This window comes from Phyllobates terribilis, unplaced genomic scaffold (assembly GCF_046119375.1).
Source record: "Phyllobates terribilis strain yellow unplaced genomic scaffold, ASM4611937v1 Scaffold_1__5_contigs__length_1240528914, whole genome shotgun sequence".
Classification (NCBI taxonomy): Eukaryota; Metazoa; Chordata; class Amphibia; order Anura; family Dendrobatidae; genus Phyllobates; species Phyllobates terribilis.
In genome coordinates this window covers 1,005,431,122-1,005,458,792 of record NW_027362761.1, presented here as the reverse complement: position 1 = coordinate 1,005,458,792, position 27,671 = coordinate 1,005,431,122, and the positions used below count along the sequence as shown (strand labels likewise).

The 27,671-nt window shown below is 46.4% G+C and overlaps 1 protein-coding gene across 2 annotated transcripts in view; it reads left to right on the top strand.

Moving 5' to 3' along the window:
- GALNTL6 (polypeptide N-acetylgalactosaminyltransferase like 6) overlaps positions 1–27,671 on the top strand; it is a 3,351,701-nt gene that overhangs the window by 1,724,720 nt on the left and 1,599,310 nt on the right. The gene's annotated exons all lie outside the window — the stretch shown is intronic.

The following is a 27,671-nucleotide window of genomic DNA, read 5'->3' as shown; positions in this document are numbered from 1 at the left end:
GAGGTAATAGAGCTGCTCATACATGGTGAGGCAATTGGTTCTATTGTTCTTTGTAACTTCATGTGTGCTATTACGCACAACCATTAAACTATTATTATCAAAGGTTGAGATCTTCTCTTTATCAATGAAGTTATATGCAGCGTTAGTGCCCTGTGACTCCGGTTCTGCTGACCCTATGGGCAGTATGGACATGTTGTCCATCCTCATGATATTTCCCAAGCTACCATTACAACCAAAGTCCAAAGGTGGAGTGAAAGAATTTGGCAACGTAGTTACCTGCGTCATGCAATCGCCGCCTTGCACCTTATGCTTCTCTGATATTATACTTGATGGAATTAAAGATACAGTGGCCTTGGTTAGACTTCTACTCTTTCCTCGCAAAGTGTTCTTATGCTTCTCATAATTATCCCTTTGCTCTTTAGTTTTTAAAACCTCAGATGGACCGGCTGTGGGTGCCTTAGCCTGCTGTCCTACCATTTTAATTGTCATGTCACCTTCGCCTATGATGTTATATGCTTGGGACGTGACCCCAGGCTCAAGAGGTAAAGAGCTCTCTATTTTATCTCTCAGATATTTATTCCCTTTTTTCTTTACAATGTCACCTTCAAACCTCAATAGTCTGCATTTAAGAACGGGATCAAATTCCTGGAAGTCCCTGTACCGGGAGTACAATTCCAAATTGTTCCTCAAATTACCCATCTCACCAATAGCTTTTTCAACCAGGGCTGTTCTTTTCTTAATGAGGAGCTCCATAAGATTCATGGAGGAGTGAATAAGGTGTTCATCCCAATGTTTAGTGAACTCAATATCTTGGGGAAAGGAGGATGATACCTTCACCCTAAAACCTCTGGGCGTAATTCTATTTAGCATATATTTTATGTCCTTGAAAAAAGATTTTTGAGGAAGGGGTATCCAAAGAAATTGATTAGAGATGCACATAAAAGAATTAAGCCGCTTAGTCAGGAATTATGTTTGGCTCGAATCTCTAACCCTAAATGCGAGTATGCGAATACAGGATATAAAGATTCGAGTCTAGTGACTACATTTAATAAATCTAGAATGTATATACAGAAATTATTAAATCACTATTGGTGCGTCCTGTTAGGTGATCCGTTTCTGCTTAAACATCTACCATATAAATCCAAGATTGTTTATAAGAAAAATCAGAACTTACGGTCCTTTATATCACCCAGTAATATGAAATTGAAATCTGTAGCTCTAGTACGGAGACCCGGTAAACAAAAGCAAGAAGGAGTAGGTTGTTTCACTTGCAGATCTCCGGGGTGTTTTTGTTGTAGGACTATTAATCATGGGGCAGTTTCCTTTTCCTCACAAACTACTGGTGAGCAATTTCACATCACTTGTAAGACAGACTGTCATTCTGACTATGTGCTCTACTTGTTGCAGTGTGGGTGTGGTTTGCAATATGTAGGCCGGACTATACAAAGAATGCAGGCCCGCCTCAATAAACATCGTTCTAATATTAAAACTGGGTTCTTGCAGCATAGTGTTTCCAAGCACTTTCTGACTTCCCCTCAGAAAGACCCCAGTAGTTTGAAACTCACAATTTTGGAACAAATCCCTGAAAATGTAACAAATCGGCTTTATTATCTCATGAAGAAAGAACATTTTTGGATTTTTAAATTAGGTACATTATATCGGGAAGGGTTGAATTTAGCGATTGACAATGTGTGTAGATGAATTATTAGTATTTCTGGTATTAAGAATTGGTTAAGTTGCAGGATTTTATGGATATGCTTTACCAATTTTTTCTATATATATATGTATTTTTTTAATTTTTTTATATGTATGTATTTTTATTGCATTACCGCTAATATTTACATCCTATATCTTGATAGCAGGTTTGTAATGTGTAGACATTGGCTTTTAATGTGTTTTTTAGTCTCTTTGTTATAAATTTGAACTGTCTCTGATGAATAGTGATCAAGGGGTTAAGTACTAAGTGTTGCTTAGTACCTCCCATAGAGCTTTTTTGCTCTATTTATAAAGTGCCTGTTCTGTCATTTCCCTATAATTCCACCTGATGAAGGCAGCGGATCACTGCAGAAACGCATTGTGGGCATAAGAATATCTAATAAAGAGGTTTGTTTTTTATATCACCCGTTCGAAGCGCCTTATTCAGTATATTATTCTATCCGCAACCTATGATTAACATTGCTAGGCACAAAAACCCAAGAAAAAATCTGTGCATCTCGTGGACAAGGTAGGTGTTGAGGCTGATGATGATGCTGAGCAGCATCAGCCCCAGCTGGACCAAAATGGGAGACCACAGAAGGTTCTGAACCCATTTCAAATCCAGCAACAGCTTGGCACCTAGCAGTTCAGACACCAATATATCTGTTTAAAAGAGTCTGGTGTAGGTCAGAAAAATAGAACTGTGGTTTTGCAGTTCCATGGGTCAAATCTCTGTATTATTCTGCTTTTGGCATTTTTTGCCGTAAAAAAAAACTGTAATAGTGTCTCCCTGACTGTTCAGACACAAATATATCTGTTTGAAAGATTCTGGTGTACGCCACGTAACTATTACTGTGGTTTTGCAGTTCCACGGGTCAAATCTCTGTATTATTAACTTTTAGGTCTTTTTACATAAAAAAAATAGTATGAGTGTGTCGCTCACTGTTCAGACACCAATATATCTATTTAAAAAAGTCTGGTATACGCCAGTAAATTAGAACTGTGGTTTTGCAGTTCCACAGTTCAAATCTCTGTATTATCCAGCTTTTGGCCTGTTTTACATAAAAAAAGCAGTAATAGTGTCTCCCTGTCTGTTCAGTCACAAATATATCTGTTTAAAAGATTCTGATGTAGGCCAGACAAATAGAACTGTGATTTTCCTCTTCCACAGTTCTAATCTCCTTTTTATTACCCTTTTTCCATTGATAGTGCGAGTGTTAGCTTTTTTACTTCACTTACAATGGGCAAGGCGCATGGCAAGGGACGTGGAACTGGACGTTCAGGTGATGGTGCGTGTAGAGGATGGGGCCGTGGCCGAGGTGAAAATGTGCCACAACCAACAGCCACATCTTATCACTCCCACTTCTTGACCGAATTACTAGGGAAGCACACTACAACACCAGTATTGCGAACTGATCAGTGTGAACAGGTTATTAATTGGAAAACAGATAATACTTCCAGTTACCTGGGCACCACCACCTCCGGTCTGTCTTCCACACGGTCAAGTTTTAGTAGCCATGAGATTCGACCGCATACTCCTCCTCACCCTGATGCTCCTTCCTCCCACCATGCTGAGTGTCGTCAGACAGCAACTGATCCCACACTTGGACACTCTTAAAAGCTGTTCACTGGTCCATTTCCATATTCGTGCCCCTTGCCTGCTCCGCTTGAAGTGGTGGAAGAGGAGATCCCATGTAGCGATGCCCAAATATTTGAACAGCCAGGGCCACAGGAAGTCGACACTGGCAATTTGTCACAAGAGGTGGACGATGACGAGACACAATTGCCATGAAGTGAGGAGGAGGATCGTGGTGCGCAAGTGGAAGAGGAATTGGTGGTGGATGATGTAGTAACTGACCCTATGTGGCAGGAGGACATGCAGAGCGAGGCCAGCAGCAAACAGGGGGATGGAGGCAGAGTACCCCAACAGGCAGGAAGAAGCAGTGTGGTGGCCACACACAGAAGGCGGGCAACAGTTCCCCATAACACCAATACAAGGGACGTTGCCAGTACAACCGCTAGGTCTTCCAGAGTCTGGAATTTTTTAAAAACTCTGCTGATAACCACAAAAAGGCCATTTGTACCACCTGCCATGCCAGCATCAGCAGGGGTGACAAAACTACCAGCCTGAGCACCAACAGCATGATCAGGCAAATGGCAGCAAAGCACCCGACTTTGTGGGGCGAACGCCAGGGTCCACGACCAGTGTCAGCGGGTGTCACCCCTGTCCATAATGCATGCAAAGATGCTCCTTCCTCAAAAGTCTTCACTTGTTATGGCAGTTTCTCATGAAACAGCATCAACGTCCATGTCCACGTCACACCGCAGGGTTCAATTGTCCATATCCCAGAGTTTTGAATGAAAGTGCAAATTCGCAGCCACCGCTCCACAGGCCACAGTCCTAAATTTGCACATTTCAAGACTGCTTGCGTTGTAAATGCTGACTTTTAGACTGGTGGAGACGGAATCCTTCCACAACCTTATGGCGGTGGCCGTCCCTCGATACTCGGTCCCCAGCTGACACTATTTTGCCCTGTGTGCCATCCCCGCACTACACAACCACGTGTCCCAAAACATCTGCCGTGCCCTCAACAATGCAGTTACTGGGAGAGTCCACCTCACAACGGACACGTGGACAAGTGCTTGTGGCCAGGGACAGTACATCTCCCTGACGGCACACTGGGTAAACATAGTGGAAGTCGGGACCCAGTCGGACCTTGGGACGGAACACATCCTCCCCACACTGAGGATTGCGGGCTCTATGTCAGTCAGAGTTGCCCCCACAGTGTACAGCTACTGCGCATCATCCTCCTCCTCCTCATGTTCCGCCTCCATCTCAGATATCACCACATCAGTTACAAGCTGGAAGCACTGCAGTACTGCCTCAGCCAAGCGGCAACAGGCTGTGCTGAAACTCATAAGCTTAGGTGATAAACCTCACACTGCTTGTGAGTTGTGGACAGCTGTGAAAGAGCAGGCAGATCTGTGGCTGAGACCGCTGAACTTACATCCAGGCAGGGTCATGTGTGACAATGGCCATAACCTGGTGACGGCTCTGAGGCGAGGCGAGATCACACACATACCATGCCTGGCTTATGTGCTTAACCTCGTGGTTCAGTGGTTTCTTAAATCGTACCCCGAGTTGCCAGATCTTCTCGTCAAAGTACGCTGCCTGCCAGCTCAATTTCGCAAGTCGGCTACAGCTTCCGCCGCCCTTGCTGTGTTGCAGCAGCGTTTGCAGCTTCCGTCACACCGACTGGTGTGTGATGTCCCCACACATGGGAACTCTACCCTCCACATGTTGCAAAGGATTTGTGAGCAGAAGAGAGCAGTTGTGGAGTACCAGCTGCAATAAGGCCGTCAATATTCAGGTCGGACTCCACACATAAGACCTCCGGAGTGGACTTAGATGTCTGACATATTTAATATCCTGACAAACTTTGAGGATTCCACCAAGATGGTGAGTGGCGATGACGCCATCATTAGCATCAGCATCTCACTTGTCTGTCTTTTGCAATGCTCTATGCAGAGAATTAAAGAGGAGGCATTGCAGCCAGAGTATGATGAGATGGATCAAGAAGCCGTAGCGGGCTATGGCACACAGCCCAGCCTCATCTCATCCCAACGTGCATTGGGGGACAACGAGGGAGAGGAGGAGGAGGAGGAGTAGGATGAGGAGGAAGAACAGGAGCTGGTATCATGCTCTGTAGACGGTAGTACCTGTACAACGGTCATACCGTCGGTTCAGCGTGGGTGGCCTGAGGACAGGGAGGAGGAGGAGGAGGAGAGCATGGTCAGTCGTCATCTTGGTGAGGACACGAAAGTCTTGCCTGTTACCTGTCTGGCACGCATGGCTGACTTTATGTTACGCTGCCTTAACCGTGACCCTCGCGTTGTCAAAATGTTGGGTGACAGTCATTACTGGTTGGTGACACTTTTAGACCCCCTCTGCAAGGAGAACTTTCACTCTCTTATTCCTGAGCTGGAGAGGTCTGCAAAAATGGGGCAGTACCAGATGGCCCTTGCTGCAGAACTGTTAAAAAAATTCCCATCTGAACACGCTAGCGGCAGAGGTCACAGTTCGTTGCCCAACCAAGGTGCAACTCCAATCCAGCAGAGGCAGGGGAACACTGTAAACGTTCTGGGACAGTTTTCTGAGACCCGTCCAGCTTACAGGCCCTGAGGTGCGGGGTACTCTCACAAGGAGTGGAAAGTTTCAAAAGATGGTGAGGGATCGTACCAGCGTCCTCCGTGATTTCTCTGTGCCTTTTAATTATTGGGTATCCAAGCTGGACACTTGGAATGAACTCGCTCTGAACGCCTTGGAGGTCCTTGCCTGCCCTGCCGCTATCTTGTTATCGGAGCGTGTTTTTAGTGCCGCTGGGGGAATTATAGCAGATAAGCGCACTTGCCTGTCAACTGACAATGCTGACAAGCTGACCCTTATCAAAATGAACAAGGGCTGGATTGGGCCAGACTTCTCATCACCACCAAATGACAGCAGAGTAACATAAAGTCAAATCCACTGTGTTATTTCGGGAGGTGTATTCCCATGCACCGCTTCACACCTACACATGGGTATACGCTTCTTAATTTTGGCTGTATTTTGCTCTTCTTCTTATCCTCAGCCTGCACCACCACTATACCACTAGGTTGACCTTGGTCCGTGTTGCAAGCATTGCAAGATCCTCCGTCTTAATTTTTGGCAGCTTTGGCTTGGAAGGCATAGGCAAACACTATGGGAGTCCCACTCCCCAATAATGGGAATAATGTTTTTAAGATGCTGTACTGCATGGCTCTTGTTTGCCAGCATTGCAAGTTCCTCCGTCCTAATTGTGGCAGCTTTTGCTTGGAAGGTATAGGCAAAGACAATGGGAGACCCACTCCCCAATAATGGGAATAATGTTTTTAAGATGCTGTACTGCATGGCTCTACCAAGGGGCATTTAAACCGTCTTGTTAAGCTACTGCAACCTCCAAGTCTCTTCCAATATGCATTAAAACCGTCTTATTAAGCTACTGCGACCTCCACTACTTTTCCCAGGGGCATTGATATTGTCTTTTTATTCCACTGCGACCTCCACGTCTCTTCCAAGGGGCTTTTAAACCATCTTTTTAAGCTACTGTGAACTCCACCACTCTTCTAAGGGGCATTAAAACCATCTTGATAAGTTACTGCGACCTCCACCGCTCCTCCAAGGGGCATTAAAACCATCGTGTTAAGCTACTGCGACCTCCACCATTCTACCAAGGGGCATTAACAACGTCTTGTTAAGCTACAGCAAGCTCCACGTCTCTTCCAAGGGGCATTAAAACAGTCTTTTTAAGCTACTGCAACCTCCACATCTATTCCAAGGGGCATTAAAACCGTCTTGTTAAGCTACTGCAACCTCCACGTCTCTTCCAAGGGGGATTAAAACTGTCTTGTTAAGCTACTGCGATCTACACATCTCTCCCAAGGGGCATTAAAACTGTCTTGTTAAGCTACTGCGACCTCCACCATTCTTCCAAGGGGCATTAAAACCATCTTGTTAAGCTACTGCAACCTCCACGTCTCTTCCGAGGGGCATTAAAACCGTCTTGTTAAGCTACTGAGACCTCCACGTCTCTTCCAACGGGCATTAAAACCGTCTTGTTAAGCTACTGCGACCTCCACGTCTTTTCCAAGTGGCATTAAAACTGTCTTGTTAAGCTACTGCAACCTCCATGTGTCTTCCAAAAGGCATTTAAACCGTCTTGTTAAGCTACTGCAACCTCCACGTCTCTTCCAAGGGGCATTAAAACCGTCTTGTTAAGCTACTGTGACCTCCATGTCTCTTCCAAGGGGCATTAAAACTGTCTTGTTAAGCTACTGTGACCTCCACCACTTTTCCCAGGGCCATTGATATTGTCATTTTATTCCACTGCAACCTCCATGTCTCTTCCAAGGGGCATTTAAACCGTCTTTTTAAGCTACTGTGACCTCCACCACTATTCCAAGGGGCATTAAAACCGTCTTGTTAAGCAACTGCGACCTCCACCGCTATTCCAATGGGCATTAAAACCGTCTTGTTAAGCTACTGTGACCTCCACAATTCTTCCAAGGGGCATTAAAACCTTCTTGTTAAGCTAGTGCAACCTCCATGTCTCTTCCAAGGGGCATTAAAACTGTCTTGCTAAGCTACTGCAACCACCACGTCTCTTCCAAGGGTCATTAAAACCGTTTTGTTAAGCTACTGCAACCTCCACATCTCTTCCAAGGGGCATTAAAACCGTCTTGTTAAGCTACTGCGACATCGACGTCTCTAAGAAGGGGCATTAAACAATCTTGTTAAGCTACTGCGACCTCCACCACTTTTCCCAGAGGCATTGATATTGTCTTTTTATTCCACTGCGACCTCCACGTCTCTTCCAAGGTGCATTAAAACTGTCTTGTTAAGCTACTGCAACCTCCACATCTCTTCCAAAGGGCATTAAAACAGTCTTGTTAAGCTACTGCAACCTCCACGTCTCTACCATGGGGCATTAAAACTGTCTTGTTAAGCTACTGCGACCTCCAAGTGTCTTCCAAGGGGCATTAAAACCATCTTGTTAAGCTACTGCGACCTCCACGTGTCTTCCAAGGGGCATTAAAACCATCTTGTTAAGCTACCACCCTACACGTCTCTTCCATGCGGCATTACAATCATCTTGTTAAGCTATTGCGTCCTCCACGTCTCTTCCAAGGAGCATTAAAACCGTCTTGTGAAGCTACTGCGACCTCCACCATTCTTCCAAGGGGCATTAAAACCATCTTGTTAAGCTACTACAACCTCCACGTCTCTTCCAAGGGGCATTAAAGCCGTCTTGTTAAGCTACTGCGACCTCCACCACTCTTCCAAGGTGCATTGATATTGTCTTTTTATTCTACTGCGACCTCCACCAGTCTTCCAAGGGGCATTGATATTGTCTTTTTATTCCACTGTGAACTCCACTTCTCTTCCAAGGGGCATTAATACCGTCTTGTTAAGCTACTGCCACCTCCACGTCTCTTCCAAGGGGCATTAAATCCGTCTTGTTAAGCTACTGCAACCTCAACGTCTCTTCCAAGGGGCATTAAAAATGTTTTGTTAAGCTACTGCAACCTCCACGTCTCTTCCAAGGGGCATTATAACCGTCTTGTTAAGCTACTGCAAGCCCAACGTCTTTTCCAAGGGGCATTAAAACCGTCTTGTTAATCTACTGCAACCTCCACGTCTCTTCCAAGGGGGATTAAAACCATCTTGTTAAGCTACTGCGACCTCCACCATTCTTCCAAGGTGCATTAAAACCATCTTGTTAAGCTACTGCGACCTGCACGTCTCTTCCAAGGGGCATTAAAACCATCTTGTTAAGCTACTGCGACCTCCACGTCTCTTCCAACGGGCATTAAAACCGTCTTGTTAAGCTACTGTGACCTCCATGTCTCTTCCAAGAGGCATTAAAACTGTCTTGTTAAGCTACTGCAACCTCCATGTCTCTTCCAAAGGGCATTAAAACTGTCTGGTTAAGCTACTGCAACCTCCACGACTCTTCCTAGGGGCATTAAAACCATCTTGTTAAGCTACTGCGACCTCCATGTCTCTTCCAAGGGCCATTAAAACTGTCTTGTTAAGCTACTGCGACCTCCACCACATTTCCCAGGGGCATTGATATTGTCATTTTAATCCACTGCGACCTCCATGTCTCTTCCAAGGGGCATTAAAACCGTCTTGTTAAGCAACTGCGACCTCCACCGCTATTCTAAGGGCCATTAAAACCATCTTGTTAAGCTACTGCGACCTCCACCATTCTTCCATGGGGCATTAAAACCTTCTTGTTAAGCTACTGCAACCTCCATGTCTCTTTCAAGGGGCATTAAAATGGTCTTGTTAAGCTACTGCAACCACCACGTCTCTTCCATGGGTCATTAAAACCATTTTGTTAAGCTACTGCAACCTCCACGTCTCTTCCAAGGGGCATTAAAACCGTCTTGTTAAGCTACTACAACATCCACGTCTCTATCAAGGGGCATAAAACAATCTTGTTAAGCTACTGCGACCTCCACCACTTTTCCCAGGGGCATTGATAATGTCTTTTTATTCCACTGCGACCTCCACGTCTCTTCCAAGGGGCATTAAAACCATCTTGTTAAGCTACTGCAACCTCCACGTCTCTACCATGGGGCATTAAAACTGTCTTGTTAAGCTACTGCGACCTCCAAGTGTCTTCCAAGGGGCATTAAAACCATCTTGTTAAGCTACTGCGACCTCCACGTGTCTTCCAAGGGGCATTAAAACCATCTTGTTAAGCTACTGCACCCTACACGTCTCTTCCATGGGGCATTACAATCATCTTGTTAAGCTATTGCGTCCTCCACGTCTCTTCCAAGGAGCATTAAAACCGTCTTGTGAAGCTACTGCGACCTCCACCATTCTTCCAAGGTGCATTAAAACCATCTTGTTAAGCTACTACAACCTCCACGTCTCTTCCAAGGGGCATTAAAGCCGTCTTGTTAAGCTACTGCGACCTCCACCACTCTTCCAAGGTGCATTGATATTGTCTTTTTATTCTACTGCGACCTCCACCACTCTTCCAAGGGGCATTGATATTGTCTTTTTATTCCACTGTGAACTCCACTTCTCTTCCAAGGGGCATTAATACCGTCTTGTTAAGCTACTGCCACCTCCACGTCTCTTCCAAGGGGCATTAAAACCGTCTTGTTAAGCTACTGCAACCTCAACGTCTCTTCCAAGGGGCATTAAAAACGTTTTGTTAATCTACTGCAACCTCCACGTCTCTTCCAAGGGGGATTAAAACCATCTTGTTAAGCTACTGCGACCTCCACCATTCTTCCAAGGTGCATTAAAACCATCTTGTTAAGCTACTGCGACCTGCACGTCTCTTCCAAGGGGCATTAAAACCATCTTGTTAAGCTACTGCGACCTCCACGTCTCTTCCAACGGGCATTAAAACCGTCTTGTTAAGCTACTGTGACCTCCATGTCTCTTCCAAGAGGCATTAAAACTGTCTTGTTAAGCTACTGCAACCTCCATGTCTCTTCCAAAGGGCATTAAAACCGTCTGGTTAAGCTACTGCAACCTCCACGACTCTTCCTAGGGGCATTAAAACCATCTTGTTAAGCTACTGCGACCTCCATGTCTCTTCCAAGGGGCATTAAAACTGTCTTGTTAAGCTACTGCGACCTCCACCACATTTCCCAGGGGCATTGATTTTGTCATTTTAATCCACTGCGACCTCCATGTCTCTTCCAAGGGGCATTAAAACCGTCTTGTTAAGCAACTGCGACCTCCACCGCTATTCTAAGGGCCATTAAAACCATCTTGTTAAGCTACTGCGACCTCCACCATTCTTCCATGGGGCATTAAAACCTTCTTGTTAAGCTACTGCAACATCCATGTCTCTTTCAAGGGGCATTAAAACGGTCTTGTTAAGCTACTGCAACCACCACGTCTCTTCCATGGGTCATTAAAACCATTTTGTTAAGCTACTGCAACCTCCACGTCTCTTCCAAGGGGCATTAAAACCGTCTTGTTAAGCTACTACAACATCCACGTCTCTATCAAGGGGCATAAAACAATCTTGTTAAGCTACTGCGACCTCCACCACTTTTCCCAGGGGCATTGATAATGTCTTTTTATTCCACTGCGACCTCCACGTCTCTTCCAAGGGGCATTAAAACCATCTTGTTAAGCTACTGCAACCTCCACGTCTCTACCAAGGGGCATTAAAACTGTCTTGTTAAGCTACTGCAACCTCCAAGTGTCTTACAAGGGGCATTAAAACCATCTTGATAAGCTACTGCAACCTCCACGTCTCTTACAAGGGGCTTTAAAACCGTCTTGTTAAGCTACTGCAACCTCCACGTCTCTTCCAAGGGGCATTAAAACCATCTTGTTAAGCTATTGCATCCTCCACGTCTCTTCCAAGGGGCATTAAAACCGTCTTGTTAAGCTACTGTGTCCTCCACCACTCTTCCAAGGGGCATTGATATTGTCTTTTTATTCTACTGCGAACTCCACTTCTCTTCCAAGGGGCATTAAAACCATCTTGTTAAGCTACTGCAACCTTCACGTCTCTTCCAAGGGGCAATTAAACCATCTTGTTAAGCTACTGCAACCTCAACGTCTCTTCCAAGGGGCATTAAAAACGTTTTGTTAAGCTACTGCAACCTCCACGGCTCTACCAAGCGGCATTAAAACCGTCTTGTTAAGCTACTGCAACCTCCACGTCTCTTCCAAGGGGCATTTAAACCATCTTGTTAAGCTACTGCAACCTCAACGTCTCTTCCAAGGGGCATTAAAAACGTTTTGTTAAGCTACTGCAACCTCCACGTCTCTACCAAGGGGCATTAAAACCGTCTTGTTAAGCTACTGCGACCTCCACCACTTTCCTCAGGGGCATTAAAACCGTATTGTTAAGCTAATGCGACCTCCACCATTCTTCCAAGGGGCATTAAAATCGTCTTGTTAAGCTACTGCGACCTCCACCACTTTTCAAAGGGGCATTGATATTTTCTTTTTATTCCACTGCGACCTCCACCATTCTTCCAACGGGCATTGCATTTACTCCTAATTTTAGTCAGCTTTTGCTTTTCAATGCACAGGCGAACACTAAGGGAAACCCACTCCCCAATAATGGGTAGAAGGTTTTTAGTATGATGTAATCCACGTCTGTTTCAAGGGGCATTGCAGTTCCTCATAATTTTTGGAAAGCCTTCAATTCACTGTTTAGGCCAACAGTGCACAGGAGACCCAGTTGCCATAAATGGAAAAAACGGTTTAGTTATGGCCCTCTGACCCTCATGTCACTTCCAAGGGGCATTGGAGTGCCTCGAAATTTTTCTTAGGCATTGCTCTCACTGCATGCCCTTTAACTGTGTAGCCGAACCGCTCCTTTTGGTACAGAAACATATCCTACAAGACATGTGTGGTTGACTGGCCTGATATTGATGTGAATGGTCCCTGTTCCTCCTGCTCTTTCTCCTTTGCCACCACCTCAATGCTGCCCTAAAGCTGGCCAGGCTAAGAAAAATGTGGGGGAAGTTTCAATTAGAAATAGGGGCGGCTGGGGACCATTTATGGACACACGGCCGCCCCCAGGCGGCTGGGGACCGTGTGTGGACACCCGGCCGCGGGGCGGCTAGGGACCGAGTATGGACACCCGGTCGCCCCTTGGCGGCTGGGGACCGAGCGTGGACACCCGGCCACCAGGCGGATGGGGACAGAATATGGATACCTCACTGCTGAAGCAGCCATGAGGTAATGGCCAGCTTCGGCCTCCTCCAAACTAAAAGGCCCCATTTCAAGTGCAAGCAAGCTAGCAGTATGGTATTGCAGCCTGGTGTTGGGTGGGTGGCAGGCTGCATACTTGCGCTTGCATTGCAAGGAATGGGGGAGGTACAATTGAACACTACCCTGGGACAAGGACTTGCATGGGGATAGTTGCATGTCTGCATCTTCTGATGCAGAAAGGATCACTTCTGATGAGCACACTCTTAAGCAGTGACCTGGGTGTCAGAGATGCTTAAAAGGAGTCTTCCCCATGCTGTTCCCATGTCTTTTCATCACTGTATGCATGTGTCACACAGCACATGGCCAGATAAAATTGTAAAATGTTAAAATGACATTTCCCGGGGAATGCATTTGTCATGGTTGAAAGCAATACAAAAGTGCAAAAACGCATAAAAAATGCTACTTGTGAACATAGCCCAAGGTGTGGAGGAGTATTTTTGTTTTTTGTTATTTATTTTACCTTATACACAGGTCTTTAACCTGGAAAGGAAGTTCCTTAACATATTTCACAGGAAAAACGTTTCAGTTTCGTTTTTTAACGTTTTATTGTGAGCCTGTTAAAGTGGCTTAATACCTCTGACCATGTTGTTGACAGCCCGTGACCTGAGCACTGTCACTATTGTTTTGGACACTTTTTAGGCTTTCAACAGACTGCCGGGGCTGCCGCCGCAAAAACGCTCGGGTCTCCCATAGACTGACATTGGGCTCGTTGCTCGGGTCGAGCACCCGAGTATCATGGTGAGCTCGGCCTGAGCTTCTAGCACCCGAGCATTTTAGTGCTCGCTCAACAATAATAAACACCCTTTAAAAAAATTATGTGGGTGTTGCATCACGGACCATGGTCACCCTGGTGATATGGTGATGGAGGATGAGGAGATGGAGGAGGACGAGTGTAAATATCCAAAATCCGGAAGCGTATACCCATGTGTGGGTGTGAAAAGGTGCATGGGAATACACCTCCCAAGAAAAGACACTGGATTTGAGTTTATGTTACGCTGCAATCATTCGGTGGTGTTGAGAAGTCTGGCCCAATCCAGCCCTTCTTCATTTTTATATGAGTCAGAGTCATCCTGTCAGCATTTTCAGTTGACAGGCGGATGCGCTTTTTTCTGATAAAACGCTCCCGGCAGTACAGGCCAGGACCTCCAAGGCATAGAGAGCAAGTTCATTCCACGTATGCAGCTTGGATACCCAACACCCAATAATTATAAGGCACAGAAGTATCACGGAGGATGTTGGTACGGTCGGCAAGGTACTCCCTCAGCATCTTCCAAAACTTTGCACTCCTTGTGAGAGTACCCTACGCCTCAGGGCCTGTGCGATGGGAGGGTCTGAGAAAACTCTTCCAGAACTTTGACAGTGTTCCCCTGCCTCTGCTGGATTGGAGTTATGTCTCTCTCGCCTGTACTCCTTCGTTGTCCAATGAAGTGTGCCCTCTGCTGCCAGCGTTTTCAGATGGGATTTTTTTTAATAATTCAGCAACAAGAGCCTTCTGGTACAACCCCATTGTTGTAGAACTATCCGCCTCAGGATTAAGAGATATAAAGTTCTCCTTGTAGCATTGGTCTAGAAGTGTCACCAACCAGTAATTACTGTCACCCAAAATTTTGAGAACGCGAGAGTCATGGGAAAGGCATCGTAACAAAAACTCAGCCATGCGTGCCAGACTACTAACAGGCAAGACTTCCATGTCCTCACCAAGAGGAAGACTGACCATGCTCTCCTCCTCCTCCTCCTCCTCTCTGTCATCTGGCCATCCACGCTGAACAGACGGTATGACAGCTGTGCAGGTAGCAGCATCTATAATGCATGAAACTAGCTCCTGTCCTTCTTCCTCCACCTACTCTTCCTCATTGTCACCCAATCCGCATTGGGATGAGATGAGGCTTGGCTGTGTGTAATCACCCTGTAAGGTTCCTTGCTACATCTCATCATGCTCCGCCTGCATTACATTCTCTTTGATTGTGAGCAGAGAGCGTTTCAGAAGACAGAGAAGCGGAATGATGATGCTAATTATGGCATCATCGCTGCTCACCATCTTAGTGGAGTCCTCAAAGTTTTGGAGGACGATACATATGTCTGACATCCATGTCCACTCCTGAGGTCTTATCTGTGGAGTCTGAACTGAATACCAACTGCCTTGTTGATGCTGGTACTCAACCACTGCCCTCTTCTGCTCACAAATCCTTCCCAACATCTGCAGCGTAGAGTTCCAATGCGTGGGGACATCACACACCAGTCTGTGAGTCGGAAGCTGCAAAAGCTACTGAAACACGGCAAGGGCAGCGGAAGCTGTAGCTGACTTTCTAAAATGGGCACACAGGTGGTGTACTTAACAAGCAGATCCGGCAGCTCCGGTAGGACTTGAGAAGCCACTAAACCATGAGGTTAAGCACATGGGTCTTGCCTCGGAGCTGCCACCAGGTTCCAGCCATTGTCACACATGACCATGCCAGGCTGTTGGTTCAGCGGTGTGAGCCAAAGATCTGCCTGCTCTTTCAGAGCTGTCCACAACTCTTCAGCATTGTGCGGTTTATCACCTAAGCATATTAGCTTCAGCACAGCCTGTTGCCGCTTGGCCGAGGCAGTGAGGCAGTGCTTCCAGCTCGTGACTGATGTGGTCATTTCGGAGATGGAGGCTGAAGAGGAGGAGGAGGCTGAGGAGGATGAGGTTCAGGAGCTGTAGAGCATGGGGGCAACCCTGATTGACCTAGGGCCCGCAATCCTTGGTGTCGGGAGGATGTGTTCCGTCCCAAGGTCCGACTGGGTCCCGGCTTTCACTATGTTAAACCAGTGTGCCGTCAGCGAGATGTACCGTCCCTGCCCACAAGCACTTGTCCACGTGTCCGTGGTTAGGTGGACTTTCCCGGTAACTGCGTTGATGAGGGCATGGCTAAAGTTTTGGGACACGTGCTTGTATAATGCAGGTACTGCACACTGGGAGAAATAGTGGCGGCTGGGGACCGAGTTATGAAGGATGGCCACAGCCATCAGGTTGCGGAATGTTTCCGTCTCCTTGAGCCTAGAAGGCAACATTTCGAGTGCAAGCACTCGTGAAATGTGAGAATGTAGTAGTGTGGCCTGCGGGGCGTTGGTTGCATATTTGCACTTGCGTTCCAAGGACTGGGGTATGGACAACTGAACGCTGCGCTGGGACAATGACATGGACGTGCTTCCTGATGCTGCTACTTGAGAGTGCGCAACGACTGGTGCAGGGCAGGAGGCATCTTCACATGCACCATGGACAGGGGATTGGCTTGCATGCACAACAGCGGAAGAAGCAATGGTGCCACCTGCAGACACTGTTCCTGGACCCTGGGGTTCAGCCCACAAAGTTGGGTGCTTTGCTGCCATGTGCCTGATCATGCTGGTGGTGGTCAGGCTGGTCGTTTTGCCACCCCTGCTGATGATGGCCTGGCAGGTGGTGCAAATGGCCTTTTTGGGGTTATCAGCAGAGTCTTTAAAAAACAACTAGACTCGGGAAGACCTAACAGTTGTACTGGCAACTTCCTTAGTGTTGGTGTTACGGGGAACGGTTGCCTGCCTTCTTTCTGTGGCCACCACACTGCTTATTTCTGCCTGTTGGGGTGCTCTGCTTCCCTCCCCCTGTGTGCTGCTGTCCTTGCTCTGCATGTCCTCCTGCCAGGTTGGGTCAGTTACTATATCATCCACCACCTCGTCTTCCACTTCCCCACCCTGGTCCTCCTCCTGACTTTCTGGCAATTGTGTCTCATCCTCATCCACCTCTTGTGACATTTCCCCACTGTCGCCTTCGTGTGACCGTTGCTGCTCAAATATTTGGGCATCGCTACATGCGATCTCCTCTTGCCCCACTTCAAATGGACCAGGCGAGAGGCCCGAATCTATAAATGGAAAAGTGAACAGCTCTTCAGAGTGTCAAAGTGTGGGATCAGTTGTCTCTGAGCACTCGGCATGGTGGGAGGAAGGAGGATCAGGGTGAGGTATATGCGTTCCAGACTCACGGCTACTGAGACTTGACCGTGTGGAAGGTGGTGGTGCCAAAGTGACTGGAAGCATTATCCGCTATCCAACCAGCAACCCTTTGACACTGCTCTGGGTTCAATAGTGGTGTGCTCCGGTCCCCTAGAAAGTGGGACAGGAAGGACGGCAAGAAGATGTGGGTGTTTTTCTTGCACAATTTCAGCTTGCCCAAGGCCTTGTCCTCGGCCTCTGCATGAACCATCACGTCAAGTTCCACATCCCTTGCCACGTGCCTTGCCCATTTTAAATGGAGGACAGTATCTTCCATGCTCACTACAAATAACTGAGTTTGGAGAGAATTTATATGTGATCCGTGTGACAGAGAAAACAGAGTTTTAAATACCTGGCCTGTAGGTAAGTAGTTTGAACAGCAAACTGGTATGAATTGATTAACTGACACACTAAATGAAATTTTTTAAATTAGGCCAGAAATGGCAGTATTTTCTGACAACGTATATGTGATCCGTGTGACAGAGAAAACAAAGTTTTAAATACCTGGCTTATAGGTAAGTAGTTTGAACAGCAAACTGGTGTGAATTGCTTCACTGACACACTGAAAATTTTTTTTAATGGAGGCCAGAAATGGCAGTATTTTCTGACAACGTATATGTGATCCGTGTGACGGAGAAATCAGAGTTTTAAATACCTGGCCTGTAGGTAAGTAGTTTGAACAGCAAAAGCTGTGAATTGCTTCACTGACACACTGAAACAAATTTTTAATGGAGGCCAGAAATGGCAGTATTTTCTGACAATGTATATGTGACCCGTGTGATGGAGAAAACAGAGTTTAAAATACCTGGCCTGCAGTTAAGTAGTTTGAACAGCAAACTGGTGTGAATTGCTTCACTGACACACTAAAGGAAATTTTTAATGGAGGCCAGAAATGGCAGTATTTTCTGACAACGTATATGTGATCTGTGTGACGGAGAAAACAGAGTTTTAGATTCCTGGCCTGTAGGTAACTAGTTTGAACAGTAAACTGCTGTGATTTGCTTCACTGACACATTGAAAGAAATTTTTAATGGAGGCCAGAAATGGCAGTATTATCTGACAACATATATCAGATCCGTGTGACGGAGAAAACAGAGTTTTAGATTCCTGGCCTGTAGGTAAGTAGTTTGAACAGTAAACTGCTGTGATTTGCTTCACTGACACACTGAAAGAAATTTTTAATGGAGGCCAGAAATGGCAGTATTTTCTGACAAAGTATATGTGATCCGTGTGACAGAGAAATCAGAGTTTTAAATACCTGGCCTGTAGGTAAGTAGTTTGAACAGCAAAAGCTGTGAATTGCTTCACTGACACACTGAAAGAAATTTTTAATGGAGGCCAGAAATGGCAGTATTTTCTGATAACGTATATGTGATCCATGTGACGGAGAAAACACAGTTTTATATAGCTGGATTTCTAGCGCTGTAATATGTAAAGGACCTGGCTGTATTCTGCAGTGCCAACAAGCAAGTGGCGCAGAAAAATGGTGTTCTCTGGATTGATTTTTAAGCAAATAATGAGGATTAAGATCAAAAGAAAAGTATTCCTGGCCCCTGAGACCTGGGCCTTTGCATAGAAATATCTAACAGCAGCAGAAGGCAGAATTGGAATGGAGCCTCTTGTGCTATATGCACTGCAGTTTGCTATATACCCTGCCTGCCTACCTATATACACTGCCTGCCTGATATCTCTGCAGATGGATTAGTTAGTCCTCAAAAGGACTGTTTGTTAAGATGGATATGTGTTATGTACGGTTTTACTCCCTACACTACCTAATACACAAGCAAATCTCTCCCTGACGCAGCAGCATGTCTCCCTACACTGTCTTATTCCAGAGTGACTGTGACGAACATGGCGGCGCCAGGTCTGATATAGACCCAATGACGCTATGCGGCCAGCCAATCACTGTAATGACACAACCAACATGGCTATGGCATTACAGTGAGTGGCAGGCAATCCCTGCATGTTGATTGGCGCTCAAAAGAGGAGGAGACCCGAGCTCCCGCCGAGCAACCACGGAAATACTCGGCGAGCTCCGAGCATCTCGAGCAGTGAGATGCTTGGGCGAGCACCGAGCAGTAGCAAGCATGCTCGCTCATCACAAGTGATCATGAATAGTTTGACAGCCAGCGGCCTGCTGGGGTACCTTATCACCACCATATTGATCCACCTCTAATGCTCAGCTATGTGCTGAGCTTCAGAGGACACCATCATTTTTACTATATACTGCAATACCATCGTAAGTGATCAAACAATTGCTGATTCAAGTCCACTATTGGGGTTAAAAAATAAAGTAAAAGATAAAATAAAAGATTACAAAAATATAATTTCTAAAAATAATAAATAAAGTTTTGAATCACCTCCCTTTTTCCGTCATTTATAATAGAGAATAAAATACAATTAAAAATAAATCTTTAAAGGAAATCTGTCAGCAGGTTTTTGCTATCTAATCTGAAAGCTGCATGAGGTAGGGACCATGATTCCAGTGATGTATCACTTATTTTACTGGGTGCAGCAGTTATGATAGAATCACAGTTTTCTAAGTTGCAGAGCTTACAATGTTGAGCTCTTTATAACTCCACCCTCACTACTGATTGGAAGCTTTCTGTGTAAAGTGTGTATTAACAGAAAGCTGTTAATCAGTGGTGGTTGCATCACTGGACTAGGAGGCAGGAAACATCTTGTCTTGGACTGATCATCTCCTACTGATAAAACATTGATTGTATTGAAACAGCAAAACACAGCCTAGTAAGTGATACATTGCAGGAAACAGGATCTTTATCCCTGCTCTCAAATTACAGTATTTTTCAAACTAAAACCGCACTTTTTTTCCTCCAAAATTTTGGAGAAAAGTGGGGGGTGCATCTTATAGTCAGAATGCACCTCATGGTTGTCGCTGTGGCTGTGGATGGGGGGGAGCGGCAGCAGCAGAGGAGCGGGTCACAGGAGGCAGGAGCTGGCTGCTGTGGTTAACACTGTTCCCACTGTTAAAGAAAATGATTACACACTGTTAGCTATAGCCATTGGCTTCCTGTAGCGACTGGGCAATCACGTGTGCACACTAATAAAGAGAATCAATATTTACTGCTCCCCACTCCCATGGGCATGGAGAGCAGTAAATATTAAATTTCTTTAACAGCGTGCACACGTGATTGCTGAGCAGCTGCAGAAGCCTGTGACTGTGGCTAACACCATGACCGCTATTAAAGGAAATGAGAGAGCAGTGAATATTCCAGCATCTGATCTCAGCTTGTGGGAGTGTATGTCAGTGATGTCATGCTCTGCTTACCTGCTAAGATCAGCTGCTGGCAGCAGATCAGGAATTGTTTATTTTTTATGTGTGTGGCTGGGGAAGGGGGGGCCATATATACCAGGATGGTGATGAGGGGGCCATATATACCAGGATGGGGATGAGAGAGCCATGCAAATCAGGATGGGAATGAAGGGGCCATGCAAACCAGGATGGGGATAAGGGGGCTATGCATACCAGGATGGGGATGAGGGGGCCATGTATATCAGAATGGGGATGAGGGGGCCATGGATTCCAGGATGGGGATGAGGGGGCCATTCATACCAGAATGAGGATGAGGGGGCCATGCATATCAGGATGGGGATGAGGGGGCCATGCATACCAGCATGGGGACGAGGGGGCCATGCATACCAGGATGAGGATGAGGGGGCCATGCATACCAGGATGGGTATGAGGGAGCCATGCATACCAGGATGTAAATGAAGGGGCCATGCATACCAGGATGGGGGGCCATGTATACCAGGATAGAAATGAGGGGGTCATGCATATCAGGATGAAGGGGCCATGTATACCAGGATGGAAATGAGGGGGCCGTGTATACCAGGATGGGGATGAGTGGGCCATGTTTACCAGGATGGGGATGAGGACCCTGCATACCAGGATTAGGATGGGGGCCATATATACAAGGATGGGGATGAGGGGTCAATGTATATCAGGATGGGGATGAGGGAGACATTAATACAAGGATGGTGATGAGGGGGCCATGAATACCAGGATGGGAATGTGGAGGCTATGTATACCAGGATGGGGATGAGAGGGCCATGTATACCCAGATGGGGATGAGGGGGCCAGGCATACCAGGATTAGGATGGAGGACATGTATACCTGGATTGGTGGCCAAATATACCTTGATTCGGGGCCATGTATACCTGGATTGGGGGACATATATACAAGGATGGGGATCATATATACCGGGATAATAACATATATAAATCAGGATGGGGGAATATATACCAGGATGGGAACATATATATATCAGGAAGGGGGACATTAGTATCAAATTGGGGGATATTACCCCTATAACATGTCAGCAGCAGACCCCCCCATAACAGTGCTTCATGACCACATTATTTAATTAAATTATTTTTCTATTTTCCTCCTCTAAAACCTAGGTGCGTCTTATGGTCCGGTGCGTCTTATAATCTGAAAAATATGGTACATGGCAAAAAAATGGTGACAGATTTCCTTTAACTTAACTAATCATCTAATGATAGATATATTTGATTTGACATCAATTTGCATGTTTCAAAAAAATACTTTCTTAAATATTTTTATGCTCCTAACTTTTAAATAAATCACGCTATCCTGACGTTATACCTAAATGTTTGATTAAAATATAACATAATGTTACATGCTTGTTACTATACTAGCAACACAGCTTCCTTATGTTGATTGATATTTATTATGTCTATTTTAGCATTGTTTTTCTAAATAAAGACAGATACTAAAGATGAGATTCAATTAAAAGAGGCGAAAATGTTCAGAAAAAGGAAAAGACATGCATTTGACAAAATAGTAGATTGCAGCACTTCATGGACATCATTACAATTGGAAAAACATGATTCACTATGGAAAAATGTGTGAGTTCTGAAATAAATAGATTCAATGCCGTTTACAGTAGAGATGAGCGGTGTTCGACTCAAACTGTTCACCAATCTCAAATTCGAGCTGTTTTGGGCGGTGTTCGAGTCTTTCGACGAACTTGAATGATTTGCAAAAAATTCGGCTGTTCAAGGTTATGTTTGATAACTGTTCGTGCACCAAAAGCGTAACTGGATTTTTTCACAGTAATACAGTTAATCAATGTCAATAGACAGTTTCAGTGTAGAGTGGGCGGGGGGAGGGGCAGGGGATGGATCTCTGCAGAAATAATGCCGATCTCCATTTTTTTTTTCTTTCCCGCATTTACAGTGGGGCGGTGCAGTCTGTCAGCCTATCAGCAGCGCACACACGCAGCAAAGTGCTTTTTTTCACTCAAGCAAGGGCATGTGTCACTGGCTGTGTATGTCACATGTCCTTGCCCTATAAGACGCAGCCATTTTCCCCGTCGCCACCAATTTCTCACTGCTGCAGCTGAGTGTTAGATGGCACCGCTGCTGCTGTGGGCTCTATACAGTATAACTGTGTGAATTGCGAGAGAATTTCCAGTTACATAGAGAGATAGGTATAGGGAGTAGGGACTAGTTCTAATTGCAGCCCTTTTGAGGGCTAGGTTACAGAAGTTCATAGCACTTTTTGCCAGGCAGGTCTGTGCCATTGCTGTGCAAGTGTTTTTCACAGCATTTGATGAAATGTAGCTCAGCCACTCCTTTTGGGCCTGTAGCAGTGTCTGTTAGTCATTGGAGTAGCCTATCTGTGTTTCAAGCTATACCACCTGTGTATCTAATAAAAATTTTTTACTGCATTTAAGCCAGCCTATCCTTTTGGGCCTGTAGCAGTGTCTGGTAGTCAGTAGGGTAGCTCATCTGAAGCAAGCTACGCCACATGTGTATCTAATAACAATTTTTTACTGCATCTAACCCAGTAAATCCTTTAGGGGCTAGTAGGAGTGTCTCGTAGTCAGCAGAGTAGCCCACCAGTGAAGGAAGCTACACCGCCTGTGTATCTAATAACAATTTTTACTGCATCTAACCCAGTAAATCCTTTTGGGCATAGTAGCAGTGTCTCGTAGTCAGTGGAGTAGCCCACCTGTGAAGGAAGCTACACCGCCTGTTTATCTAATTCTAATTTTTTACTGCATCTAACCCAGGAAATATTTTTGGGCCTAGCAGCAGTGTCTGGTAGTCAGCGGAGTAGCCCACCTGTGAAGGAAGCTACACCGGCTGTGTATCTAATTCTAATTTTTTACTGAATCTAACCCAGGAAATCTTTTTGGGCCTAGTAGCAGTGTCTCATAGTCAGCGGAGTAGCACACCTGTGAAGGAAACTACACCACCTGTGTATCTAATTGTAATTTTTTACTGCATCTAACCCAGGAAATCTTTTTGGGCCTAGTAGCAGTGTCTCATAGTCAGCGGAGTAGCACACCTGTGAAGGAAGCTACACCGCCTTTCTATCTAATTCTTACTTTTTACTGCATCTAACCCAGGAAATCTTTTTGGGCCTAGTAGCAGAGTCTGGTAGTCAGTGGAGTAGCCCACCTGTGAAGGAAGCTACACCGTCTGTGTATCTAATTCTAATTTTTTACTGCATCTAACCCAGGAAATCTTTTTGGGCCTAGTAGCAGAGTCTGGTAGTCAGTGGAGTAGCCCACCTTTGAAGGAAGCTACACCGCCTGTGTATCTAATTCTAATTTTTTACTGCATCTAACCCAGTAAATCCTTTTGGGGCTAGTAGGAGTGTCTCGTAGTCCGCAGAGTAGCCCACCTGTGAAGCAAGCTACACCGCCTGTGTATCTAATAACAATTTTTACTGCATCTAACAAAGTAAATCCTTTTGGGCATAGTAGCAGTGTCTCGTAGTCAGCAGAGTAGCCCACCTGTGAAGGAAGCTACACTGCCTGTGTATCTAATTCTAATTTTTTGCTGCATCTAACCCAGGAAATATTTTTGGGCCTAGTAGCAGTGTCTGGTAGTCAGCGGAGTAGCCCACCTGTGAAGGAAGCTACACCGGCTGTGTATCTAATTCTAATTTTTTACTGCATCTAACTCAGGAAATCTTTTTGGGCCTAGTAGCAGTGTCTGGAAGTCAGCGGAGTAGCCCACCTGTGAAGGAAGCTACACCGGCTGTGTATCTAATTCTAATTTTTTACTGCATCTAACCCAGGAAATATTTTTGGGCCTAGTAGCAGTGTCTGTGTTAGAACCTTGCTCTTAGGTTTTTTCCTTTGCTGGTCACATGACCTTGTTGGCCTATTTAATCCTGCTCCGCCCTTCTGGCTTTGCTGGACTTCATTGTATAACTACTTTCTAGCTAGCCTGTGCTCTGTATCTGCTCTGTTAGTTTGCTTGGTCTACGGACCTCTGTGTTCTTTATATTTTGTTTGTTCGTCTGTCTGCTACTATTTCTGTTAGGAGGTGTCCCTTTTTCCTCCCAGTCCTTAGTACTTGTAGGGATTCCTTCCCCACATCTATAGGTCTCCGTACAGACTAGCTTAGGACTTTAGCAGGTCTGATCGCAGGATCAGGTCCCTGTTACATCGTAGGGATTCAGCTGAGTTCTATCGTAGGGACAGATCTCCTCTCTTTCCTTAGCTCTGGTAGCAGAACATAACAGTCTGGTAGTCAGTGGAATAGCCCACCTGTGAAGGAAGCTACACCGGCTGTGTATCTAATTCTAATTTTTTACTGCATCTAACCCAGGAAATCTTTTTGGGCCTAGCAGCAGTGTCTCATAGACAGCGGAGTAGCACACCTGTGAAGGAAGCTACACCGGCTGTGTATCTAATTCTAATTTTTTACTGCATCTAACCCAGGAAATCTTTTTGGGCCTAGTAGCAGTGTCTCATAGTCAGCGGAGTACCACACCTGTGAAGGAAGCTACACCGCCTGTGTATCTAATTCTAATTTTTTACTGCATCTAACCCAGGAAATCTTTTTGGGCCTAGTAGCAGTGACTGGTAGTCAGTGGAGTAGCCCACCTGTGAAGGAAGCTACACCACCTGTGTATCTAATTCTAATTTTTTACTGCATCTAACCCAGGAAATCCTTTTGGGCCAAGTAGCAGTGTTTGGTAGTCAGTGGGGTAGCTCATCTGAAGCAAGCTACACCACCTGTGTATCTAATAACATTTTTTTACTGCATCTAACTCAGTAAATCCTTTTGGGGCTAGTAGGAGTGTCTCGTAGTCAGCAGAGTAGCCCACCTGTGAAGGAAGCTACACAGCCTGTGTATCTAATTCTAGTTTTTTACTGCATCTAACCCAGGAAATCTTTTTGGGCCTAGTAGCAGTGTCTGGTAGTCAGGGAGTAGCCCACCTGTGATGGAAGCTACACCGCCTGTGTATCTAATTCTAATTTTTTACTGCATCTAACCCAGGAAATCTTTTTGGGCCTAGTAGCAGTGTCTGGTAGTCAGCGGAGTAGCCCACCTCTGAAGGAAGCTACACCGCCTGTGTATCTAATTCAAATTTTTTACTGCATCAAACCCAGGAAATCCTTTTGGGCCTAGTAGAAGTGTCTGGTAGTCATTGGAGTAGCTAATCTGAAGCAAGCTACACTACCTGTGTATCTAATAACAATTTTTTACTGCAACTAACCCAGTAAATCCTTTTGGGCATAGTAGCAGTGTCTCGTAGTCAGTGGAGTAGCCCACCTGTGAAGGAAGCTACACCGCCTGTGTATCTAATTCTAATTTTTTTCTGCATCTAACCCAGGAAATCCTTTTGGGCCTAGCAGCAGTGTCTCGTAGTCATTGGAGTAGCCCAGCTGTGAAGCAAGCTACACTGCCTGTGTATCTAATAAAATTGTTTTACTGCATCTAACCCAGTGTAACATACCTGGCGGCGTCCTTGCATAGTGGTCCATCTCCCACTGTGCAAGAGCGTGCACTTGATTTCCAGTCCAGACTATCACTCTTGCTTTCCTCCATGCTGTCTGCTTGCCTCTGTTTCTTCTGCTTAAGGGCGGCGCCCGATCACTTCCTGCTTCTTGTAGCTGCTGCGGGCACACCCCTTGTGCGTCCTCAGCCTATTGCTGTCTGTCACCTGGTATTTAACCCAGCTCTTTCCTGGAATCCTTGCCTGAGCATTGTGTTCTGTCAGTTGGCTTTTAGTCACTGATGTGCCAGGTCCTGTCTGTTTCCTGCCTTGCGGTATCAGTTCCCGTGTCTGAACTGTGTCCTGTCTGAACTATCTTCTAGCTTGTTGTCTTCTGCCTATCCTGGAGGCTGGATTTCCAGGCCAGTGTGAACACGCTCCTTGTCTGTTCTTTCTGCCTTCTAGGGGCCGCATACCTAGACCCATTCCTGTATCTTGCCAGTTCCTGTCTGAACACGATCCTAACCTGTTCGTTCCGCCTTCTAGGGGCCGCATACTTGGATCCGCTCCTGTATCTTGCTGCTGTGTCTGTTCTTGTCTGAATATTCTCCTAGCCTGTTACCTGTTTTTCTCTGTGCCCGTACCTTCCCTTTTCCTGCAGAATCTGATCCCGTACCTAACTCCTACTCGTTGTCCCTGTACTCCCGTTTGTGAGTTTAGAGTCCACTCGCTACTTCATTGCAAGTATCTTGTGTGTACCTGGATCTGCCTTTCCCTTCCAGTCTGTTCTGTGTGAATAGAGCCCTGTCCCCTCTGCTGCGGTTCTTGCCTGCTCTGCCTTGCTCACCGCTCCTGCGGTTTCCGCTCTGCTCTGCCTTGCTCACCGCTCCTGCGGTTTCCCCTCTGCTCTGCCTTGCTCACCGGTCCTGCGGTTTCCGCTCTGCTCTGCCTTGCTCGCTGCTCCTGCGGTTTCCGCTCTGCTCTGACCCTTTGCTCGCTGCTCCGGCGATTTCCGCTCTGCTCTGTCCCTTTGCTCGCTGCTCCGGCAGTCTCGCTCTGCTCTGACCCTTTGCTCGCTGCTCCGGCAGTCTCGCTCTGCTCTGACCCTCTGCTCGCTGCTCCGGCAGTCTCGCTCTGCTCTGACCCTTTGCTCGCTGCTCCGGCAGTCTCGCTCTGCTCTGACCCTTTGCTCGCTGCTCCGGCAGTCTCACTCTGCTCTGACCCTTTGCTCGCTGCTCCGGCAGTCTCGCTCTGCTCTGACCCTTTGCTCGCTGCTCCGCCAGTCTCGCTCTGCTCTGACCCTTTGCTTGCTGCTCCAGCAGTCTCGCTCTGCTCTGACCCTTTGCTCGCTGCTCCGGCAGTCTCGCTCTGCTCTGACCCTTTGCTCGCTGCTCCGGCCATCTCGCTCTGCTCCTCTCTCGCTCACCGCTCCAGGCGACCTTGTCCTGCTCTTCTCTCGCGCACCGCTCCAGGTGGTCTCGTCTTGTTCTGCTCTTGCTCGCCGCTCAGGGCGGCCTCACTCTTCTGTGTTTGTCCACTGCATCTGCTGTTCTGTTCCTGAGTCCCAGTCTGTACTGGGTCCTATCCACTCGGTGCTCCAACCTGTCGTACCTGCCAGTACCTCCCTGCCTGCATACCAGTCGTGCTTACCAGCATCCGCCAGTCTACATAGCAGCCTTGTCTGCCTATACCCAGCAGTCTGTGTGCCAGCCTAACCTGCCTCTTCCTGTATTCCCCTGTGTGGGTCAACAGCCGTGTCCGGGGTCTGTCCTGGAGTAGCACCTTGTCCCTCTGCTCGGTTCCTCCTTGGTGCACTGGCGTCGTATGCTGTCGTGCGACCCTGGTCGGATCGGGTGGATACTTAGTTACGCCCCTCCAGGCATTCACTCTCCGGCACAGTCCAGTGGAATCACTACATATACACGCACACGCCACTCAGCCCGGGCGTGTGCATTACACCCAGCCAAT